At 43.4% G+C, this 7376-nt stretch overlaps 1 long non-coding RNA gene across 1 annotated transcript; it reads left to right on the top strand.

Annotated features, from left to right (window-relative positions):
* The first annotated feature begins 24 nt into the window (after window positions 1-24).
* On the top strand, window positions 25-5955 carry LOC128596647 (uncharacterized). Its single transcript, XR_008383119.1, has 3 exons — window positions 25-75; window positions 5280-5491; window positions 5569-5955. It is a non-coding gene; the product is annotated as an uncharacterized LOC128596647 (long non-coding RNA).
* Window positions 5956-7376: the final 1421 nt, after the last annotated feature.

Below are 7376 nucleotides of genomic sequence, written 5' to 3'. Positions count from 1 at the left end.
CCTCCTGGACTACATTTCCCAGAAGGCCCGAAGGATGGCGCCTGGCGCAGGCGGACTTTTTCTGTACAACGAAAGGTTCGGAGTGAGTGAGTTCTGTGCTGTAACTGGTAGATTCCTTTTTGTTTTATTCACTTTTAAAAGCTCATAAGAAAAAATATATAGGAGAAAGACAAAGCTTGTCTTGTTAAGATAAGTTAAAAACCAAAAGTTTTAGGGGAAGCAAAAGGCTAAGCTAAAAATGGAACCGTCAAAATGACTTAGACTGAGCTGCGGTGGACACGGAACGTGAGGAACTTTGTATCTCAAACTTGTATGGAGTGCCAGCTCCCCAAATATCACCAATTCAACCTGTTGTAAAACCAAAAACCAGTTTATATCGCAGTAAGGGAGAACAATACTTCGACAAAGAGTCAAGACAAGGCTGGAATGTATTGAAAATTGGAAGTTAGGTTTAAGGCGAGTGGGTCTTTCAAGGCAGGGGACCTGATCAGGGTTGAGTAATGATCATGATACTACAGTCAAGGACTGATAGAAATAACATGGATAACATGGATTTTTGAGGCAAGGAATCATAAGGTTCAATCCGTTGATCCTTGGAAGAGATTGAACAGTCAATGGGCCGTTATAGAAGTTCCTGTAATGATCGTTCAAGCAGTTTGCTTGGGCAGGAATATCCTGGAATAAGGCATGCTGATGAAGATGGTTTCTACACGTTGGTGTAGAAACTATTGCAGGTGGAGAGGGAGGAAATTTTCCAGTCTTTAGTGTCCAAGCTGTGCATGTCTTGAGGGTGGAATGGGAGGAGAGAAGGGAGTAAAGTGTTCACCTTTATTCCATAAGGCATGTAAGGGCTCTTGGCAGTGTTTTGTGGAATGAGCTATTCATTCCAATATGGTAAAAACCCACAAAAAGGCTATACAGGGGGGCGCCTGTGGCTCAAAGGAGTAGGGCACTGGCCCCATATACTGGAGGTGGTGGGTTGGAACCCAGCCCCGGCCAAACATAAATCAATCAATCAATCAATCAATAAATAAAATGCTATACAAACATTGATTAGGCCAGAGAAATACCTTGAACGAACTTCCTTCCTTCCTCCCTCCCTTCTCTCCCTTTCTCTCTCTTTTTCTTTATTTCTCTTTTTTTTTGAGACGGAGTCTCACGTTGTCACCCTGGGTAAATTACTGTGGTATCACATCTCAGGGCAAGCTCAAACTCTTGGGCTCAAGCCATTCTCTTGCCTCAGCCTCCCAAGTACCTGGGACTACAGGTGCCTGGTACAATGCCCAGCTATTTTTGTTGTTGTTGCAGTTGTCATTGTTGTTTTAGGTGGCCTGGGCTGGGTTTGAACCCACCAGCCTCGATGTATATGGCTGGTACCCTACCCACTGAGCTACAGGTGCCACCCTGTTTCTCTATTTTTGAGACAGGGCTTGCTGTCCCAAGCAAAGGTCACTGCAATCTCAAACTGGGCTCAAGCCATCCTCCAGCCTCAGCCTACAAGTAGCTAGGAAAACAGGTGCATACTACCAAACCACACCAGGTTCATTTTTTAAATTGTTTTTTGTAGAGATAGGGTCTCACTATATTGCCCAGGCTAATCTAGAACTTGCCACCTTAAACTGTCCTCCAGCTTTGACCTCCCAAAGTGCTAGGATAGCAGGTATGAACCACCTTGCCCAGCTATTGAACTTAATTTTTTTTTTTTTTTTGAAACAGAGTCTCACTTTGTCGCCCTTGTTAGAGTGCCATGGTGTCACAGCTCATAACAACCTCCATTCTTGGGCTTAAGTGATTCTCTTGTCTCAGCCTCCGAAGTAGCTGGGACTACAGCTACTATGCCACAATGCCTGGCTATTTTCTTGTTGCAGTTGTCATTGTTGTTTAGTTGGCCAGGGTGGGGCTTGAACCCACCATGTTCAGTGTATGTGGGTGGCACGGTAACCACTGTACTATGGGCACCAAGCCCTGAACTTAAATCTTTTTTTTCCCTGAGACAGAGTCTCAAGCCGTTGCCCTGGGTAGAGTGCTGTGGCATCACAGCTTACAGCAACCTCCAACTCCTGCACTCAAGCGATTTTCCTGCCCCTGCCTTCCAGGCAGCTGGGACCACAGGCACCCACCACAGCACCTGCTATTTTTTGGTTGCAACCGTCATTGTTTGGTGGGCCTGGGCTGGATTTGAACCCCCCAGCTCAGGTGTATGTGGCTGGCGCCTTAAGCCGCTGGAGCCACAGGCACCGAGCCTGAACTTAAATTTTTTTTTTTTTTTTTTTTGTAGAGACAGAGTCATGCTGTATCGCTCTCAGGTAGAGTGCCATGGCGTCACACGGCTCACAGCAATCTCTAACTCTTGGGCTTACGCGATTCTCTTGCCTCAGCCTCCCAAGCAGCTGGGACTACAGGCGCCCGCCACAACGCCCGGCTATTTTTTTGTTGCAGTTTGGCCGGGGCTGGGTTTGAACCCACCACCCTCGGCATATGGGGCCGGCGCCCTACTCACTGAGCCACAGGCGCCGCCCTAAATTTTTTAATGTGGATTTCAAAATGTACACATTGTAACCTAGTTGTTGGTGCCCTCACATTAACCTGAAATAAAAAATAATAATAAAATAAAATGTGGGTTATACTAGCATGCTGGGAGGCCAAGGTGGGTGGATTACATGAGCTTAGAAGATAGAAATCAGCCTGAGCAAAAGCTAGACCCCATATCTACGAGAAATAGAGAAACTAATCTGGTGTTGTGGTGGGTGCCTATAATCCCAGCTACCAGGGGGCTGAGGCACGGGATCACCTGAGCCTAAGAGTTTGAGGTTGCTATGAGCTAGGACACCACAACAGACCAGGGCAGACTCTGTCTCAAAAATATAATTAATAAATTTAGTGCTTTCCTGAGTTCTCTGAGTTCTAGTGAAGTATCAAACCTGAGGGATTAGTGATCAGAAGTGAGGGTAGCATTGGGATGCTAATTTGCAGCTTGGAATGAGGGAAATCTTGAAAGGTCTGTGCCCTTAAATTTTGAAATTTGACCTAACTTTGGGTAGTTGGTTCAGAAGTCATTACACCACTTAGTAATAGGTAGCTATTATACTATTTTAATAATATGTAGTTACAACGTCAGGATAGGGAAAGTTTTAATACAAGCATACATCAGAGATATTGCAAGTTCAGATCCAGACTACTGAAATAAAGCGAATATTTCAATAAAGTAAGGCACATGAAGTTTTTGGTTTCCTGGTGCATATAAAAGTTATATTTACACTATGCAGTAGTCTATTAAATATGTGATAGCATTATATCTAATGAAACAAAGTGATACCTTCATTAAAAGGTACTTAATTGCTAAAAAATGCTAACCATCATCTGAGCCTTCAGTGAACCTTAATGTTTTTGCTGATAGAGGGTCTTGTCTCAGTATTGATGGCTATTGACCTGATCAGGGTGATTGTTGCTGAAGAAGTGGCAAAAATTTTTTTTTTTTTTTGAGACAGCTTCAAGCTGTCACCCTGGGTAAAGAGCTGTGGCATCACAGCTCACAGCAACCTCCAACTCCTGGGCTCAAGCGATTCTCCTGCCTCTGCCTCCCAAGTAGCTGGGATTACAGGTGCCTGTTACAGCACCTGGCTATTTTTTGGTTGCAGCCATCGTTGTTTGGTGGGCCTGGGCTGGATTCGAACCTGCCAGCTCAGGTGTATGTGGCTGGCGCCTTAGCCACTTAAGCCACAAGCGCCAAGCAGGCAATTTCTTAAGGCAACAGTGAAGTTTGTCCCGTCAATTGACTTTTGAAGCAGAGTCAGTAGAACATCTTTTGAAATTGGAGTCAATCTCTCCAATCTTCCCAATCTTCTCCTGCCACTGCTTTTTCAACTAAGTTTATATAATATTCTAAATGCTTTATTGTCATTTTAGCCTTTTCAGTTCCAAGATTTCTGTTTGATTTTATTTTAAATTTCTCTGATACATTTCTGAATTACTGCTCTGTTTTATTTTGGAAATTGCTGAGTTTCCTTAAAATTGGAATTTTGAATTCTTGGTCAGAGTTCACATATTGCCATCTTGTTAGGCTCAGTTACTGGTTCTTTGCTTTGTCTTTGGGAGGAGGTCATAATTCCCTGTTAGATGTTTCTTGTGGCTACACATCTATGTCTTTGTATTGAAATATTAGTTATTTATTCCAGTCTTCTCTGGCCATTTTGGTTTTTGTTTCACATGTTGTCTTAGAGATTCTTTGTAATTTACCTATTGTTTTCTTTCACTTTTCTTCCTGGTTAGGTTTCTGCCTATTTTTTGGTGCTAAATGGCACCCAAAACCCAGGTTTGCCTTGGTTCTTGTAGACAATCAGAGCACTGCTGCCCATGGTGAATGGAGGAGAACCCAAAGGGGAAATCCTGGTAGTGTGATAAGACTGGCTAGTCGTTTGTGCCCAAGGGACCTGTGGAACAAACCACCTACAGTGTGATGCTTAACAGCCTCTCTGACTTGGCATCTCCTTTGGCCAACTTGCAAAGCAGTTTCCAGGACTGGGGATGATAGTCCCACTTTCCCCGTTTGTCTCTGACTGTCCTTAGGAATATTTCTCTCTTCAGTTACGCCTGATGCTCCACTGCTCCTTTGAGTTGAGGCAGAGACAAGACTCTTGGGTACCCAAGATGGTGAGGAAGCTGGTTGTCTACCTGGATCTCACATTTTTCAGGGTAGAACCCATGAGTGTGTGTGTATGTGGGGATTTTCTGCAGGCACCAGAAGGGAAGAGCATTGCAGATCTGGAAGTCCAATTCTCTTACCATCTGCTTGGAGATTTTTTACTTCTCTGTGGTCCTGGGAACTGTGTCCATTTTATATTGGCGTTCTCAGTTGGTTATTGCTGGTGACAGTCTTGGTGCTGTATATATATATATTTTGGGAGGGGGGTGGTGAAGCCAGCTTGCTTCTATGCTGCCAGTTTGGAACTGGAAGGCCTCTCACTCTATTTTATCTCCACTATTGGTTTATGAGATGTACCACTTCAAAACATTTTAAATAGTTTCCCTAGGGCTTAAAATATATATCAATACCTATAACTTTTCAATCTGTCTTCAAATAACATTATGCCAATTCATGCACAGAATACAACAGTGTATTTCCAATTTCTGTCTGCCCTGTTTGTGGTATTGTTACAAAACATCTTTCATGTATGTTATAAACTCATAAAACCTCAGTCCTATGTTCGCTTTAGTGAATTGTATTTTAGAGTGATTGAAATAAAAATGATTTTGTATTTACTTTCATCTTTTAATTCCAGTTATGAAGGCAACTGACTCGATCAATCTAAAAAACTTTACAAATGACAGTGACTGTTTTGCCAAAAATGGAGCCAAATGGCATCAAACAGACTAGAGGTTAAAAGTGAAGATCAGGGAAGGGAGCAGGAATCCACTCAGGAAAGCTGACTGCTACCATGAAACTTGTAGGGGAAAGAGAAGAGAGAGCAAGAATTCCAAAAAAGTTGAAATGGTAAGGGAAGAAAACTCCCAAAAGACCCTGGAGTACATCAGAGATGACCACAACAATAGCAATCTTTTCCTTTGTAGAGGACAGGGAAGGAGTCCCCTCTCAGCTGCAAATTCTGGAGACTGAATGCTGGAGCTGGAGACTGAGGGATCCCCAGAGAGCATCACGAGAAGGTGTCACACCACTGTTGGAGGCGTCCAAAGCAATCTCGGGATTGCTTAGCATTGGTGCCACACGTGTTCTGCAGAGGTTCCTAGAAGAGGTCTTCATCTTTCTTGAGCACCAGGAACTGGGCAAGGACCACATATGCCTTGTCAAAGCCCCTTTCTTCCAGCTTCTTGCCCAGGACTTCACCAACCCCAGCTAAGCTCCGCCCTGGCTTTTCCCTCATGGGCTGTGCCACGAAGTCTTGATGCTTTTTGGGAGGCTGTCATGTTGATCAGGTTTAATCAGCACCTCCAGTTCCTGTAAGCTATCTGCCACTCCCATCAATAACTCAAGCCACTAGCATTTACTTTCATCTTAATGATTTTCACAGTTCTTTATTTCTTTTGGTATAGCTTTTTTTTTTTTTTTTTTTTGTGGGTTTTGGCCGGGGCTGGGTTTGAACCCACCACCTCCGGCATATGGGGCACTGGCTACTCCTACTCCTTTGAGCCACATCTTTTGATAACCTACTTTTGGTATGCTATTCTTCCTGTGTGTATAAATTCCCTTAATGTTTCTTTTAGTGCAAGTCTGCTAGTAGTGAAGTCTACCAGCTTCTCTTCGCCTGAAAACGTCTTTGTTTTGCATATTTTCTGAGAGTTTTTTTCACTGGGCTTCTTTTTTCTTTTTTCTTTTCTCTTTTTTTTTGAGAATCTCAGTGACCCTGGGGTTGAGTGCTATGATGTCATAGCTCACAGCAAGTTAAAATGCTTGGGCTCAAGTGATTCTCTTGTCTCAGCCTCCCAAATAGCTGGAACTACAGACCTGACTAGTTTTTCTATTTCTATTAGACACAGGGTCTCTCTTTGCTCAGGCTGGTCTGGAACTCCTGAGCTTAGTTGATCCACCCGCCTTAAGTATAAGCACATGTGGTACCAGTGCTCCCAGTAGTGCTAGGATTATAGGTATGAGCCACTGCACCTGGCTGGGCTTATAATTTTTGGTTGGCAGCACTTTTGATTCAAAATATTAAAGATGTGGCTCGATGCCTGTTGCTCAGTTAGGGAGCTGGCCACATGCACTGGGGCTGGTGGATCTGAACCTGGCCAGGACCTGTTAAACAACAATGACAATAACAACAAAACAAAACAAAACACCTGGGCGTTGTGGCAGGTGCCTGTAGTCCTAGCTACTGGGAGGCTGAGGCAAGAGAATCGGTTAAGCCCAAGAGTTTGAGTTTGAGGTTGCTGTGAGCTGTGATGCCACTGCACTATACCAAGGGCTACATAGTGAGACTCTGTCTCAAAAAAAAAAAAAAAAAAAAGTTAAAGATGTAACTCCAGTGTCTTCTGGCTTGAATGGTTTCTGATAAGAAGTCTGCTTTCCTCATCTCGGCTTCTTGTTTGTAAGGTATTCTTTTTCTCTGTTTGCCACTAATACTTACTTAGCATTGTCCATTTTGAGCTGTTAGTCAATAATGTGCCTAGTTTTGTGTGTTAAATCCTGCTTCAGTATTGTGAAGTTCTTGGATCTGGGTGAGATATTTTATTACTTTTGGAAAATTCTCAGCCATTATCTCTTTAAGTGTCTTTTCTTCCCATTTGCTCTGTCTTCTGCACCTCAGATCCCCAATTATGCAAATATTAGACCCTACAATGTCCACTTGTTACTCTGTTTTCTTTTTTTTTTGTTGTTGTTGCAGTTTGGCCGGCTGGGTTTGAACCCGCCACCCTCGGCATAT

The sequence above is a fragment of the Nycticebus coucang genome, chromosome 10, assembly GCF_027406575.1.
Source record: "Nycticebus coucang isolate mNycCou1 chromosome 10, mNycCou1.pri, whole genome shotgun sequence".
NCBI lineage: Eukaryota > Metazoa > Chordata > Mammalia > Primates > Lorisidae > Nycticebus > Nycticebus coucang.
Note: the sequence above shows the minus strand (reverse complement) of the source record. Positions and strands in the feature narration are given on the sequence as shown.